Source organism: Sarcophilus harrisii, chromosome 2, assembly GCF_902635505.1.
Source record: "Sarcophilus harrisii chromosome 2, mSarHar1.11, whole genome shotgun sequence".
Taxonomy (NCBI): domain Eukaryota; kingdom Metazoa; phylum Chordata; class Mammalia; order Dasyuromorphia; family Dasyuridae; genus Sarcophilus; species Sarcophilus harrisii.
The window spans coordinates 245,350,326-245,367,680 of record NC_045427.1 but is presented as its reverse complement, the minus strand read 5'-3'; the positions used below and the strand labels follow the sequence as shown (position 1 = coordinate 245,367,680).

Sequence of the window (17,355 nt, the reverse complement as noted above, 5' to 3'; positions counted from 1 at the left end):
GGTATGTAGTGGTATCTCAGAGTTGTCTTAATTTGCATTTCTTTGATCAATAGTGATTTGGAACATTCTTTCATATGAGTGGTAATAGTTTCAATTTCATCATCTGAAAATTGTCTGTTCATATCCTTTGACCATTTATCAATTGGAGAATGGCTTGATTTCTTATAGAGTCAATACTCTATATATTTTGGAAATGAGGCCTTTATTAGAACCTTTAACTGTGAAGATGTTTTCCCAGTTTGTTGCTTGCCTTCTGATCTTATTTGCATTAGTTTTGTTTGTACAAAGGCTTTTTAATTTGATGTAATCAAAATTTTCTATTTTGTGATCAATAATGGTCTCTAGTTCATCTTTGGTCACAAATTTCTTCCTTGAGGATGAATTTATATCCCAATCAATACTTCTATTCAATTAAAAAAAAACCCAATCATTTTTGTTAACCTGTGCAATAATTTGCTGAATATAAAAGAACAATAGTTGGATGGCAATTTATCCCAGGACCATTGCTATCAGAACTCTATCATATATGAGAATGAGAATAATAATAACAACTGATATATTGAAAGGAAAGAAGTGCCTATTTATCTTACTTGGGCAAGTCACTTAATCCTGTTTACCTCAGTTAGCTCCTCATAAAATGAGCTGGAGAAGAAAACAGTATCTTTGCCAAAAGATTCCCAAATGCGGTTATAAAGAGTGGGACATGATTGAAAATGGTTGAAAAACAACAATTTACCAGGCACTGTAATAAGCATTTTACAAATTTGATCTCTTTTGTTCCTCACAATAGCCCTGGGAAGTAAGTGTTCTTAGTATCTTCATTTTAACTGTTAAGCAAACTGAGGCTTAACCAGGGACACATAACTAACTAGTGTCTAAGCCTGGATTTAGACTCAGATCTTCCTGATTCAAAGTCCAGCCCTACCTAGCTGCCCAGCAAGGTTTAGAAAGGTGTGTTTGTGTGTGTGTGTGTGTGTGTATAAATAACTTTAATTTCCTCATTTTATAAACTGGGGCTCAAAAAGGTCAAGTCATATAACTAGTATAACTTTGATTTGAAGCCAGACCTTTTTGATTCACAGAATGGTTCCTCTCTTGGATCTCATTTTAGTGACCTCATGTAAAGGCCTTATATGCTTTTGTGTCCCATGTCTTATCACCATCCTATGGCGGTATGGAAGTCAGAGCACAAGCTTCCCCAGATATTTCTTTGAATTGACTCTGGAAATGCTGAGAGATGTGGACTGTCTCATTCATTTGATTTCAAAAGTCTTTCAGGTCTCTGTGTTGTACTTTTGGCCCTAGTGTTTGTCATTTCTCAGAGCCAATCATTTGCTATCCATGTTAGTACTATTAGGTTGGGTCTCCTGATCTGGGAAAGCTGCTGAGATCAGTTCTAAATTGCAATGATTCTGTGTGATTGCCAATTCTGCAGGTGCCTATTCTTTAGGCACTACTTTCTGAGGTGTCTTTTCAATATATTGCAATAGTTTGGCTGTAACCCTAGTGAGAAGGAAGATAGTTATTATTTCAGTTCTTGGGTGCATGGGCTGGGCTCTGTCTGAGCAGACTACTGATCTAGCTGCTTAACAATGAGTTACCACTGTTTAGATCCTCGAGTACATAAACTCCAGTGAATTTTGTTTGTATTCTCTCATGTTACAAAAGTAAGGGAATAGGAATTCAGAACTATTTTGATTTCTATTAGTTTTTTTCCAACTGAATTTTAACACTGAATTGGTGTTTATATTTCAATACTTCTATTCAATTAAAAAAAGCAATTATTTGTATCAACCTGTGCAATAATTCACTGAATATAAAAGAACAATGGTTGGACAACAATAATTACCATTTCTAATAATTATTGATGTATTGAAAGGAAGGAAGCATACCCACTGATCATGGATGCTGATAACCAGAAGAGAATTACTTTTCTGTTTGTTTTTCACTCATTGGAATTATCTTAACTAGAAAATACAGCAAATTCCTCTGAAATAGTCCTTCCCATCTTTTCAATCTTCCTTGGTCTTACTCTTTTTTTGTTGTTTCTGGAACAAATGAAATGGGCATCCCAGTCCTAACTACTGTCACTGCTTTGGTGACCCAGTTTAAGTAGCTTGTAGCAGGGGGAAGCTGGGACACAGAAAATGGATTCTCAGACTAGCCAAGGGTAGCAAAAGAAGTCATTTGAAAACAGCTCTACTGGGGTTTACTGTCCTTCCATGGACACAAATTCCCCCAAATAGCACTTAAATGACTCCCAAATGAATCTCAACAAAGTTATCCACCCCACAGCTTCTGTGCAAAGTGGTCCCATCAGTGCCTTGTAAAATCCAGCTTGGAAATGCATCCCAGTCACCCTCTGTGTGACAGTTACAAATCCTAGTGACAAAAAGCAAAGAGAGATTGCCTTAGGATGGGGGTGGGGATGGGGGTGGGGTATCTACAAGAGCAAAGGAAAAGAATCAGAACTAGAAAGAGGGACAGATCTTGCAACAGCAATTGGGGGAGTGAAAAACCTTTCTGGGATTGCCAGTATAGGAAGGCATTAATTTGACAATCATTTATTAAGCATCTACTGTATGTTCAAGGTCAAATACAAACAGCATCAAGAATCACCTTCTAACACATGGTAAAAGGATAAAAGAATTTCTACTACTAATTTTTTTAATAAGAAAAACCGAGCAAGAGAGCACCCCTCCTCCTCAAAAGAAGCTAATGCTCTCCTTTTAGGAATCCTACAACCATGGTGCTTAATTAAGCACCAACTATGGGTCAGGCACTGTGCTTGGCCCTGGAGTAAAAAGAATGAAACTATGCCTACTCTCTGGGAATTTAACAAATATATAATCAAATGTATACAAATATAAAGCTAATACATATGCAAAGTAGTTAAATATTAGGTAATTTGGGAGAGAAGACACAGATAGTTGTGGGAATCAGGAAAGACTTCATGAAGGAGATATTGCCTGAGTTACATCTTAACAGAAACGAAGCACTTTATAAGGCAGCAGAGTTAAAGAATATATTTCAGACAAGGTCTCAGAAAGAGAACATGGAATGTCATGAGTGAGGAACAGAGAAAAGGTCAGTTTGACTGGATTACAATGTGTAAGAAGAATAATGTCCAGCAGGGCTGGAAAGGTAGGGTAGAATCTGGTTATACTGAGTAGTGGTATCAAACTCAAATAGAAAAGGATCTTTCCAGGCAATACATTGCTGTCAACCCCCCCCCCCCCAAATTAACATCATCAATGTTGTAGTGTATTTTTATTTATTTTGTTAAACATTTTCCAATTACATTTAATCTGGTTTGGCTATATTCGAGAGTTTTGTGGGTGGGCTATGTGTTTGATGTAAGGCTTTAAAAGCTAAACAGAAGAGTTTATATTTTATTCTAGAGGCAATAGGAAGTCATTACAATTGGTTGATTAGAGGAATCATAGATCTTTAATGTCTATGATTAAGGAAATTAATCTGGCAACAGTAAATGGTTGGGAGTCAGTAAAAACAAATCAGGGAGACCAAGTAGGAAGCTATAATCTAAGAAGGAGATGATGAGTAACCAAACTGAGGTGGTAGTTGTGTGAGTGGCAAAGTATCATCTGTGAGAGAGATTGAGAACATGACATGGCAGCTGGATATATGGAATGAGGTAATATGAAGGTAGAGAATAATGAGAAGATTATGAACATAAACCACCCTTCTTAATCTTTCCTAAGATGTCATGGGCCTTTTTTACTTATCCCACTATACTCTCTTAGTAACTTCATCCATGCTGAGGAATTTAACTTTCATCTCTATGCACACCTTTCCCAATCCAGAACTCCTATCTTCAATCCCATATCAACAATTGCCTATTGGAAATTTCAGAGCAAACATCCCAGAACTCATATTTGCTCCAGACTGTTTTCCAAATACAAATCTGTATTTCTGGGAAAGACCCATTATTAAGAAGGTTGTGGATGGGGAGACATAATGTCAATGAGCCAATAAAGAAGCCTAGAGAAGAGAGGTTAAACCATAGGAAGTAAACCAAGAGAGACAGGTGTCACAAAAATTCAGAGAGGAGAGCATCTTGAGGAGATGGTGGCCAACAATGTAAAATCTAGCAGGCAGGTCAAGAAGTATTAGGACTTGAAAAAGATTATTTGATTTGGCAAGTAAGAGATCATTGGTAACACTGAAGACAGAGCAAGTTCAATTGATCAGTAAGGTTGACAGACAGATTGCAAAGGACTGGGGAATTATTGAGAAAAGAAGTAAAATAACTTTCTAGGAGTTTAGCAGAGAAAGGGAGAAATGTAGGTAGATAGCTTGAAGGGTTTATAGAGCTAGGTGAAAGTTTTTTAAGGATGGGGAAAATTTCAGTGTGTTTGAAAACTGTAGGGAAGGAACCAGTGAATTAAGGAGCTATCCCTACAAAGATTCCACATCCATTACTTATCTACTTAAGCCTCCATGAGGGACAGAAAGGGCTTCAAGAAAAAGTTGTCTTCCTAGAAGAGGCCAAATGACTCTCCAGAAGGGTAAAGTAAAGAGTTTTAACAGGGCAAACTCAACTCCCCATACTACATAACCTGTGGTTAAAATGACAATCCATGAATCTGTCCATCCCTTTCTCTTTAAGCTGGGATATTTGGAAACAACTTTTGCAAAGAAGATCGAATGAAAATTCTTGAATCCCCAGATAGATACAGAAAGTAGGTTCAGAGTCAGCCTAGGGCATAGAGGAAGGGGTCATTGGGCAAAAGGGAAACATTAATTCAAAGGGATTTCCTAGATTTTACAGAAAAGGGAGCCAGAAGATTATTCCCTCTTCAAGGACTAAGAACTGATTCGTTGTTAGTCAAAGCTAGGAGCATTTTCAAGGTACATAGCTGGGTCCTCTTATAACTTGCAGACTGCAGGGATCTCAATGGTGTCATCCTCAAGATGGGGAGGCACTGGAAGCCAGCAAACTGTCATAGATCAAGTTATTTCAGTAGTTGTAGGTGGTAGTGAAAATGACCTCGAAAAGTCTGACCTTGTACACTTTGTCTGTGCTCCTTGCCTTCATCAGAAAATGTACTAGTAAGATTGAAGCTCCAGTACTTTCCATCCTTTATAAACACAGACAGTTGGTGGCACTTCATTTCATTACAAGACTTAAAAAAAATACAACAAAGTCAGGAGAAACAATGTCCTCAGGATTGTTATTTCATTTCAGTCTTCTCTCATCACTTGTAGTCAGACTTGCCCTTGTTCACTCAAGGAGAATTCCCCCAAAGTTTGCCCTCCCACTCCCTCCAGTGAATGCCTCCTTACACATCATGAAAAAAGTACAATTATGACATGCTGCCTCCCACTAATGAAGGAATTCTAAGTCACTAAGCCCCACAGGGAGTGAGGGCACATACACCCTGCTGTGCCTTCTCATTGGCTCTGCTGAAATGTGGTTTACTCCCCAAACTGTCGGCTCACTGGTCACACAGATCACCTCCCTTTTTCCTTCATGGTCCCCTGAGGAGGAAGCCAAGTGACCTTTGGTCTAGTGCAATTTAAACAGGAATGTGGGACCTCAGACCTCAGCTCTCATCCTGCCTACACACAGTTCTGAGGAAATGGAGATGGGAAGAGCATTTTCATGTATATCCCCCCCCCCCACTCCCCAAACCCTGACAGCTTTTCCATGGAATTGGGAGGGGGGCCGGGAAAGGAAAGATGCTGGAAAAGAAGTTGCAACAGAACTCCTGTCCAGTCATAAATGAAGGTTATAAGAGTTTGGGACATATGGACTCCAGATTCAGTTGAGCTCTTCTGGAGCCCCACAAGATTTGGCCCAGCAAAGCAGAAAGAATACCAGGAAATAAATACTCAGAGCCAACATATTGCTCCTTATTCTTGAACATCTGAATGTGCAAGGTGACTATTGATGCTTTGTTCTTTAGAGCAAGTTGCTGAAACTGGGGAAATGAAAAGTCACTACAATTTGCTTCATGTTTACCAATAACTAGAAAGTTGCTATAACTTAATAGTAACCTTGTGGATAATGCTCCCAACAATAAGGTAAGAAGGCAGCAAAATTTGGTTTCGATAAAAAAGGGGGTATGGGAGGGAGGAGGATAATCCAATTTCCTTCTATTCTAAAGTGTAATCTCTCACTCACACTAGCAGTTTGTACCCAGAAAAGCCCCAGACCTATAACTCCATCTGGTAAACGAAAAATAAGTCCTTTCAGAATCACTAGAGAATTTGAATATTTCTTACTAAATTTTCTGGGATTAAGATAAAAGCAGAAAACCCTTAATGCCAAATAGCAATACACTAGCAATTCTTTAATGTGCCAATAATAGAAATATCCTTCAGGGAGGTGAAAATTTTATTTTTTAGTTCTGCTATTTAACCTTCACAATTTCATATCTTTTAAAATATTTTCTTTCTAAACTTTGACGGTGACTAAGTATTAGCAACAGGAGGAATGGGAAACTTTAGAAGTTTGGCTGGTTTGCAGAACTGAGGGAAAAAATCAAATGTATACAAAAAGGCTGGGGATGCACGAAGCCACTAAAGAAATCAGCAAATAAAATTCAGGAACTAGAATTCAAAACTGACTGGTAGAGTTCAGAATTTACCCACGTGCGGTCCCCTTTCTCTTCCTCCCCCCCGCCCCCCCCCCAAAAAAAAAATTAAAACCTATCCGACTAAAACACCAAAGGAAAATCTTTCAGGCTGGGAACGAGCCTTGAAAACACGTGTTGAACCGACTTGTTGGAAAAGCCCTGAGCCAAGGAAAGGGGCTGGGCTAAAGCTTTTTCCTCTTAACTTTCCCAAAACGAGCTCCCCTACACGTTCCAGCCCCTGCCCCCGCAGGCTTCTTCTGTTCTGTGTTTGTAAATCTTGTCTTTAGGACCTCGAGGCAAAGATAATAGAGACAAACGCAAGGCCAAAGACAGCAGCATCCCGCCCGTAGACGCGAAGATGACTCGCTCTCAGGTCCAGCTCTCTACCCAAACCCGCAGCGCATCCTCAAGAGGCGGGACTTCACTTCCCCTTGGGTCCCCAGGGATTCCCTTGCCAGGTGTCATCACGGAGAGCGCAGACCCTTGGACAAGGATACACCCCCAAGGCTGGGGGACCCGGGACCCCCGTGTGAAGCCAGAGGTTGGGCAGGGGAGAGAGGAGAGAGTGGTGAGGACACTAGCAGCCCAGAGGCCGGACCCTGTACCCACTACATTTTCTCAAACTGCCCCCACATGACCCCTGAGGCCCCCCCACCCCAATCCAGGGAGGGGGCGCTTCCCACAATGCCCAGCGTTCTCCAGCCCTCACTTCCGCTGTCCAGCCACCCAGCGAGAGGGGCGGAGGAGACCAGAACCCAAACCTCCAAAACACCGGACCCCCCGCCCCCACGTTACCCCTCCTCCAGCCCTGCACCTAGAAGCAGAGAAGAGACACACCACAGCAGGGGGCGTAGGGACGGGGGCGGGGCCAGGGAGCCAGGGGCAGGAGGGGCGGAGCTTAAAGAGGGTGGTCGAAGAAGAAAAGGAGCGGAAAGGGGCCAATCAAGAGCGGCCGAGCGCGCGCCGGGGGGCGGGGTCAGAGACCGCGAGCGCTTGCCCGGCGCCTTTCGCGGGCACGCGCGAGGCAGGGGGCGTGTGTGAAAGGTGGGGGGGGCTGGCGGAGCCGGCCGGGGGCGCGCGAAGCTGAGCGGGGGCGCGCTGAAGCGGGTCTGACTGACGGACTGACTGAGAGCGGAGCGAGCGAGAGGAGCTCCGGTGGAGACTCGGACCCGGCACCGGGATTCCGGAGGCTACGGTCAGGAGCAGGAGCAGGAGAAAAAGGCTTCTAGCTGGACGAGAGTCCCCCCGTCGCGGCTCCCGCTCCTCCTCATCCTTCTCCGGCGGCCGCCCTCGCTCCCTGCCTCCCCCCGCCCCATGGGGTAACAGGTAAGCGGCGAGCCCGACTGCTCATTGTCCGCTCCGGCTCGGCCCAGCCCGGCGCCTGCCCGCTGCTCCGCTCCGCTCCGGGGCCCGGGAACTCCCCTCTGCCCGGCGCTCCCTACCCCCGCTACCCCGCATCCCCGAGGCTTCCCCCGGGGCTCCGGCGCCCGGAGCGATGGACCCCGCGCCCCGGCGCGCGGGGCGCCCCCTGTGGCCGGGGGGCTGCGGGCGGAGCAGAGGACCCGGAGGCGGCCGGGGCCGGGGGTGACAGGCACCCGCTGCCCTGACCCAGACCGGAGACGACCCCGCCGCGTCCCTGATGCCCCTTCTCCCGGCTTTGCCCCGCGCCCCCAGGCACGGCTGGGGCGGAGGGGGTGTTGGCGTCCGAGCCTCCGGGTCTGCCTCTGCCCCCTCCCTCAATTGCGCCTGGCGGGGGTGGCAGCGGGTGGCAGTTGTCTCTCACTCCTCCGGGCTAGCGGAGGGGGTGGTTGGAAGGCACAGTGATTCCCCTCCTTCCCTCCCTCCTTTTTCCCCTTCTCTGCCACCAGGTCTGACGGCGCCTCACTCCCATTTTATACCCTGGCAACACCTCTCCCTGAACCGCTTTGAACCCCCTGGGGCCACCGGGCAAGAACCACCAGCTCTCGGGGCTGCGGGGGGAGGGAAGTTGGAGGATGTCTGGGAGAGTGAGCGTGTGTGTCTATGTGGGGGGGGGTGTTCATGTTGTACTGGAGGGGCGGGGGCGGGCGGACACGGAGACTCTGGTTTTGGAGGAGGGCTGTTACTGAAGCGAGGTAAGTCTGGTGTGTGCCAGGGTTTAACCCCACACCCCCTCCCTCCCCTTGTGCCTCCTCCTCCTCCTCCTTCCCTCCTCCCTGTAACCTCCAAAAGGGGAATTTTCCAGCCGGTAATTTCTGCTGCGTCAACACCCAGCTCTAGGGAGAGGAGACAAGGGGCATTTTAGTAGCTCCCACTGCCCATGAGAGGCTCCTACCCAAACCCCAGAATTAAAATTCTTCCCCCAAAACGCAGCCTACAGGCAAGTTGCACCAAGAGTTTGTGAAGAGTCTATGTCTCAAAACTGCCTGGAAAAAGGGGATGAGGTAATACAGTGAAGCTTGTGTATTTCTTTCTCTCTCTCAGGCCTGTTTTGGGTTATTGTCTCCCCCTAAAGCCAGACACAGATCGCCTGGCCTTGCCTCCATTTTAATTACAGGCTGAAATGGGGGAAGAAGTGACCCTAGAACAAAACTGCAAGATCATTTCTCTCCCCTTTGGTGAGGCAGCTAATTGAATGTAAGGCTTATCCAAAGGGTCTGAGATTTCTTTATATGTTGGGTAATAGATTGAGTGGAGGTAGCTTTTCTTTTTCACCCCTTGCTACCCCAAAGGCATCTTTTATAAGGAGAGAAGAGAAAGAATTGGACTGGAAGGTGTGTTTGCAAAATTAGGGTTCGGAATGCTGGCTTGGCTTTGTCTCCCTGTAAATAGACATGTCAGTTTCACAAAGTAATACAAGTAAGTGTCTGATAACTCAATCCCAGATGACAGGGAATGAAGCTGAATTTTCAGGTCTAGAAAGATTTCTAGTTGCTTATTTATTTATTTTACCCTCTCATTTAGTATCTTGCCTGGTGAATACACCACAGATTCACAAAACCTGTCAGTAGTTAAACTTCAATGAAATCTCAATGTTATGGGAGAAAAATGCTTTGACACTTGATAAGGAAATATAAACAAAAGAAAGTTTAATGGGGATTAGCAGAGAATTTCCTTATGCTTTCTATTTTACAATCTCAGTGATTCATTCAGCGTGGATTACAGTGACAAGATTATTATCAGCATTGTTTAAAGAAATGCTAATTAGAAAACGTGTTTTGCAAACAGCACTGAGCAGACACCTGTACTGAAGTTCTCACTTGCATTTTAATCGAATCAGTTATTTCATCTTTTATATTTGATTTATTGTAATATCTAACTTCCAGTTTTTTTTTAAAAGACATTATAGGTTCACTTTCTATTTAAGCTTCTCAACTCTTATTATTGGTTTATTTAAGAAATTTTCTCTCTAGGAATGGAAAATATCTTTTGTTCATAAAGAATAATTATAGTTAAGGATTTCAGAGTAGCAGTGAAACAGAATAAGAGTATCTTGTTGCAGAAGTTCTTCAATTTGACAACTTTATGGATCGTCCTGGACCAAAGATACTCAGAAGTATCTAATCTTTGGAATTACTGTAAGATTTAATAACTTACCTGCACTGTGGCCATATACTTCATTTAGTGTACCTTAAATACACAAATGTGTATTTTTCAGTGCAGAGTTTTGTAATTATTTTGGAATCCGTCATAAAATGAGTTGCAGTCAAAGCATATTTAAATGTGACAAAGAATATTACTGAGGTATTTGGGGATTGAAACCTAATATGGAATCTATTGCCCATTGGGCCAGCCCTAGAACTACAAAGGAATACTTAGATTTGTATTTACAGGAAGTAACATTTACCTGTTCCTGAAAATTAGAATTTTGCTTAGATGAGATAATTGCTTTTTAATAGAACATTTTTAGTTGTTTTTGTATTCTGATACGATGTTTTCTCATGCTTAAACCTCAGTTAATAATCCTCTTTGATAGATGTAAATGATTGCTGTTTATCCTTATGTAGTGAATTCCACCACCCCCTGCAGTTATGAAACAACCTCATTATATCACTGATTCATTTATACTTAGGTCAAATCTTGTCTCTGGTGTCCATAGTAACATATAGTGTATCTTTCTCACCAATAATGAGTGCCTGTAACATGGGTGGGATTTTTGTACCCTAAATAATGTTACGAGAGGATTCTACTTTGTCTGTAAATCTTGAAACTTATTGCATATTTTACAATTGGATTAATTTTGGGCACCTTGTTTCAATGTTAGCAAATAACTTATTTATAGGTGTTAATAAGAAGATTTATAATTTCATAATCTGAACTTTGAACACTGTCCTTTAACTGGCTTTTTCAAATGTAAAGAGAAATTGGGCCAGGTTGTCCCTGTGGTCTGTGTTTCTGGGACGGTTGTACTTGGTCTTTGCAAAGGGTTTTTTATGACAGCTGTAAGCTTAGGAAAATGGGGAGGGGGAACCTGATAAGCCCACACATTTGATAAAGTTATTATTACTTGCTGTGACTTTGTAAATGAATCCATTTTTAAAGTTGGTATCATCTTTCTCTTCTGTTGTGTTAAAGTAAGTTATGTATACTTTAAAAACCTTCCCCTACTTGTTTTAGAATTCTCCATTTGTTCTCGTTTTGAGTTGTGACCCTACATAGACCTTAATTTTTTTTTTCTTTTTGGCTAAGTATAATTTTCCCCCATTCACATTTCATTTTTAAATCTAGAAACTGTCATAGTAATATTTTTCCTTCTGTCCTTTCTTAGGATATATTTTAATAAATTGTTTAGGGATGCTAGATTCTTTAGGATGCTGTTGCCCTTTTCCTGGATCCCAGTAATCTTTCTTTACTGCTAGATATTTCTTTTTAATGATTTAAATGAGGGATAAGTGAACATTCCTTTAAGTACACATTTTAAAGGTAGAAGACTTGGTTTTAAATCTCTGAAATGCTTTCTTCAGTTCTAATTGTTGTCCTTTTCTCTGGTTGTGGTTCCCTAGAGTCCTTTGCTTTAGTGTGCCCAGTACAGGAAATAAAATTGCACCAGGAAAAAAAAACAACAAACCTAAGGATTATAGAGGAAAGGACTAATGATATTTTGGGTTTTTTTTTTTTTTGTATTTCATCTTAAACATTTGTGTATCATTTAACCAAAAGCATCGATCATTTTCATGTTCTTATTGAAAAAAATTTATACTATACTCATTAACAATGATGGAAAACAACCCACAATGTTTTCTATGAATGGTAAAAGGCATAGTAAGAAAATATGAAAAGTTCCTAAGAAAATGATAGTAAACGTGGAAACTAAAGAGTGAAATCAACCAATTTTGTAAATAGGTATTACCGAGGTGTTACATTAAGTACATATACATATGTGTGTCCTCATATATACATATGTACACACACATAATTGAATCATTGTAAAGATGATATTTTGACCTATAATTAATCAACAAGTATTTACTAAGGGCATATTATAGGCAAGGGATTTTGTGCTACACAGTAGCGATACAAAGACAAACATGAAACAGCCACTTCCCTCAAGGAGCTTACTTTCTAATAGCAGATACAATATGTACATATAGAAAACATATGCATAATAAATACTAATGGTACAAAATACTTTAGGGAAGTATACTATATATAAATAAAATTATCTTGAAATATCCTTTTCTAATGTGGGTTTCTGGTTAGTCTTGTATGTATTTTTTTGTATGTGGTCTTACCCATTAGGACTGTTATCTCCTTAACACCTGAAACTATCTTTTGCCTTTCTTTGTATCTCCAGTCCTTAGCATAGTGCTAGACAAAATTGATACTTAATAAATGTTTTAAATGTTCAATAAGTGTTTGTGTGGTAAGTGTAATTGAATTTCAAAGCCTATTGCAAGTTGAAGATACAATGCCAATCATTTATTTTTCATCAGAGGTTGTATTGTGATTATATTCTTTTACCAAAAAATTAAATACATCTTGTGAAGCACATCAAACAAAGGCCAACTTGCTCTCCAAGAGCTCATAGTCTCACGGGGAAGACAGCATACCAAAAAAAGATGCAAAAAAGATGTTTCTACCATGTTTAACATATATTGGACTAGTTGCTGTCTAGGGAGGAAGAAGGAGGGAAAAATTGGACCACAAGGTTTTGCAATGGTTATATAAGAGGTGAACCAGGATCAATGAAAAATATGAAGAATTGCATATGTTTTGAAAATAAAAAGCTTTAATAAAAAATTACAACATCAAAAAAATGTACAAACAAGCTCTACATAGGAAAAATAGAAGATGGTTCACATAGAGAAGGCAGTAGAATAAAAGAGTTCTCGAAGGACTTTCTGAGGAAAGTAGAATTTTAGTTGAAACCTGAAGGAAGCTGGGGAAGGCAGCAGATAGAGATGGGGAGAGAATTCTAGGCATGAAGAAAAGCAGTTCAAAGATGAAATGTCTTGTGTGAAGAACAGTAAGGAAGCTTATGGAGTTGGATTGTAGTGTGTGTGGAGGGGAGTAAAGTGTAAGAAAACTAGAAAGACAGAAAGGGGGAAATTTGTAAAGTGTTTTAAATACCAAACAGAAGACTTTAATTTTTATTCTGAAAGCAGTAGAAAGCCATTAGAATTTATTGGGGCAGCTAAACTGCCTAGCAGTGGAGTATTAGGCCTAAAGTCAGGAAGACTTCATCTTTCTGAGTTCAAATCTGGCCTCAGACACTTAATAGTTGTGTGACTCTGGCCAAATCACTGTTTGCCTCAGTTTCCTCATCTATTAAATGAGCTGAAGAAGAAATGGGTAAACCACATCAGTATCTTTGCCAAGAAAACTTCAGATTAGGTAACAAAGAGTTAGAAGCAACTGAAATCACTAAACAAGAGTAAAAGAATTTATTGAGTAGAAGGTGAGATATGATGTAATCAATTAATAAAACATTTATTAAATGTCTTCAATATAATAAGGCTAAGTTCTAGGGATACTAAAAGAGACAAAAGACAGTGTCTGCCCTCAAGAAGCTTACAATCTAATGGGGAAGATAATATAACACACACACATATATATGTGTGTGTATGTATGTATATGTATATAAAGTAAGCTATAAAGAGGTTAAATAGGAAGTAATTAACAGAGAGAAGACACTTAGAATTAAGGGGTTGGGGAAGGCTTCCAGTAAAAGATATGATTTTAGATGAAACTTAAAGAAAGTCAGGACTTCCAACAAAACAGAGAAGGGTGATCTTTTTAGACTTATGGGACAGCCAAAGAAGACCCTTAGACCCTTTATTTAAGTCAGTTGTAGTTAAAGACTAAGGAGCATGGATTGCAGTGGAGAGAGACTTGTGCCAAGGAAGTCAATTAGCAAAGCTGTTACAGTAGTTCAGGTGTTACAAGATGAGGGCCTGTCCTAAGATAGGAGCAGTGTCAGAGGAGAAAAAGAGATGTAGATGAGAGATGTGATGGAAGTAAAATAATAAGGCTTTGGCAACAGATTATCTATAGAAGATGAAAAAGAGTGTGGAGTTAAGGATTGACAATGATGAAGAAGTTAGGTTAGGAAGGTTGGGAGAGAAGGGAGAATTGTTGAATTTAAGATGTTTACAGAACATCCAATTTAAAATGTACAGTAAGTAGTTGGAGATGAGGGACTGGAGGTCAACAGAGAGGTTAGGGCTACATAAGTAGATTTGAGAACTATTAGAATAGAGATGATTGTTGAATCCATGAGAATATATAAGATCACTGCATGAAATGAGTATAAAGGAAAAAGAAAAGAGGATTCAGAACAAAGTCTTGTTCTGATTTTTTCTGATTTTGTTCTGATTTTTATTATGTATGCACAGTTATTGGGTATTGCTTAAGATGAAGATCTGGCAAGGTACACTGAGAAGGAAAAGACAGATATATAAGAGGTGAACCAGGATCAAGCAGTGTCATGAAATTGAAAGTGAAGAAAGTATTTGAGAAAAGAGGGTGGTTAGTTGTGTCAAAGGCTTCTGAGAAGTTAAGGAGGAGGATTGAGAAAAGGCCATTATATTTGGCAATTAAGATTAGTTTCAGAAAAGCCTGGAAAGACATGAGCTAATGCTGAGTAAAGTGAGCAGAACCAAGAGAACACTATACACAGTAATATCAAGATTATGTGATAACCAACTATGATAGATATATCTCTTCTCAGCAATATAGTGATCTAAGACAATTCTATAGACTGGGAATAGTTTCTCTCTCCATCTGTCTCAGTATCCAGAGAGAGAACTATGGAGACTGAATACATATCATCGAAGCATACTGTTTTTACTTTTTTTGTTGTTTGCTTTGCTTTTTTTCTTGTGGTTTTTCCCTTTTGTTCTGATTTTTCCTTCACAACATGACTAATATGAAAATATATTTAAAATGATTATATATGTGTAACCTATACCAAATTGCTTGTTGTCTTGGGAAAGGGGGGGGGAGCTAAAGGAGAAAGGAAGAAAAAAGTTGGAACTCAAAATCTTTAAAAAAATGAATGTTGAAAACTATCTTTTGTAATTGATAAAATAAAATACTATTAAAATTTTTAAAAAGAGAGATCATTAGTAACTTTGGCAGAAGCAAACTTTTAAAATTACCCATTTATAGTTTTATTTTTCAATAATTGTTTCAAAATAGAATGTCAGATGCATTCTTTATTGAAAAAAGTAGTGATAGTTTTCAACATATTCATACTCATAAAGATCTTCTGGTGTGTACAAAAAGACAGTTTTAAAGCAGAAGTTTTCCTAATAGTAGAGGAGCATACTTAATCATTGTTTGAAATAATCATGGAAGAAAGTATCTCTCCTTTCTTTCTCTTGAATTATTTTCAGATAGTATCTTGTCACAAAATGTAATTCTACTTTGATGAGAATTCATTTTTTTTCTGGCCCCAGCATAAAATTATGCAGAAGTCATCCTATATGTGTGAATTATTTTTAATATATGCATGGAGGTAAGACATAGTCTTTGTTTATAAAACGCTACTGTACTTTATTCTTTCAAACCCATAGTTCTATTTATTTTGCAGCTATTATAACAATTATTTTACATAACAATATATATGTCTTTACCATAGTTTTTATTATACACTGGAGAGCCAATATAACTCTGTTTTCTGTAGAAAATTTGACCTAAGGCTAATCAGCTTTGTATCCCATTAAAGGGAACCTAATTATTGAAATTCTCTCTCTCTCCTATGCATCCTCTTGTTTTCTGATACTGCCACCACCCTGGTGCAAGCCTTCATTACTTCAAATCTAGTTTATTTCAGTAACCTGATGATTGGTCTCTCTACCTCAGATCTTTCCCCAGTCTAGCCTATCTTCTCTTGCTATTAAATTGATCTTTCTAAAGTGCAGATCTGATCATATCCCCTCTTTCCCATTCAATAAACTCCAGTAGCCCTCTATTTCCTTCAAGATCAAATATAAAATCCCTTGCCTGGCTTTAAAAGCTTCATAATCTGGCCCCTTTCCAATCTAATTATACCTTACTTCCCTCCATGTACTATGTGATCCAATGACACTGGCGTCCTTAATGTTCCTTACTCACAATACCCCTTCCCTAAATTTGGTATATTTTCACCAATTGTCCTTCATATTTGGACTTGCTCATATCTACTTCCTGGCTGCCTTTAAATCTTAGCTAAAGTCCCATCTAATGCAAGAAACCTTTCTCCAGCTTTCTTAATCTTGGAACCTGCCCTTTGAGATTATCTCCAATTTATTCCAGGAATATCTTGTTTGTACGTAATTAATTGCATGATGTTTTCCCCATTACACTGTGAGCTCCTTGAGATCAGGGACTGTTCTTTTGTTTTGTTTTGTTTTGTTTTTAGCCTTTCATTGTATCTCCAACACTTAGCATAAAGTTTGTCACAAAGTAGGCATTTAATAAATACTTGTTGACTTAACTTATAGTTTCATTTAAAAGGTAGCCCCTACAACATGCCAACAAGGTTTGCAGCATAGCAAGGCATCACTATCATTATTTAGGCTTGTATATTTTTCTTTTAGATTGGAGTGTCAAGGTAAGAGTATCAAAGGGAAAAATACTCTTCTATGTATCAACGAGCAAGATGTTTATCTAGATCTGTCAACTTTGTTTATTGAATATCTACTACTTAGATATTTCTGTATTAGATGACATGGTAACTTGGAAGGAAATTTGAAGAATTAATCATTGCCTTTAAGAATCTTGTGATCTAAAAGACGAAATAGAATAAATATAAGTTAATATTTATGCAAAAGTGACAGGAATATACATGGGTGTAAAAGCATGTGGCTTTATGTTTACACATAAATTCTACTATAATTACTTAGAGATTATGTATGTAATCAGCAGGAAAAATGATAGGCAGGGCAAGAGGTTCTGTAAGTATTATAGCTGATGCCATGAGGAATTAATCTAAAAAGATTAATAGGGGAAGTTGTTCTTTTTTTAATAATAGCTTTTTTTTTTCAAAATACATACAAAGATAACTTTCAACATTTACCCTTGCAAAACCTTGTATTCCAAATTTTTCTCCCTTTTCTCCCCATCTTCCCTCTCACCTAGACAACAAATAATCCACTATAGGTTAAACATATTGTAAACATATGTCTACATTTATCACACTGCACAAGGAAAACTCAGATCAAAAAGGAAAAGAAGGAGGAAAAACATTAAGGTGAAAATCACAACATTAAGGTGAAAATACTATGTTGTGATTTATATTCAATCCCCATAGTCCTCTCTCTGGATGCACATGGCTCTCTCCATCACAGAT

At 39.6% G+C, this 17,355-nt stretch overlaps 1 protein-coding gene across 8 annotated transcripts in view; it reads left to right on the top strand.

Moving 5' to 3' along the window:
• The first annotated feature begins 7,732 nt into the window (after positions 1-7,732).
• The window catches only part of ZBTB46 (zinc finger and BTB domain containing 46), a 159,449-nt gene continuing 149,826 nt past the window's right edge, over positions 7,733-17,355 (top strand). For 5 of the 8 annotated variants that reach the window (XR_004231927.1, XM_031951797.1, XM_031951796.1 and 2 more), the window contains exon 1: positions 7,865-7,928. The gene's annotated coding sequence lies outside the window, so the exon portion shown is untranslated. Of the gene's footprint in view, positions 7,929-8,675; positions 8,717-17,355 lie in introns of those variants that run through there. The other 3 variants (XM_031951798.1, XM_031951799.1, XM_031951794.1) reach the window with 2 other exon arrangements.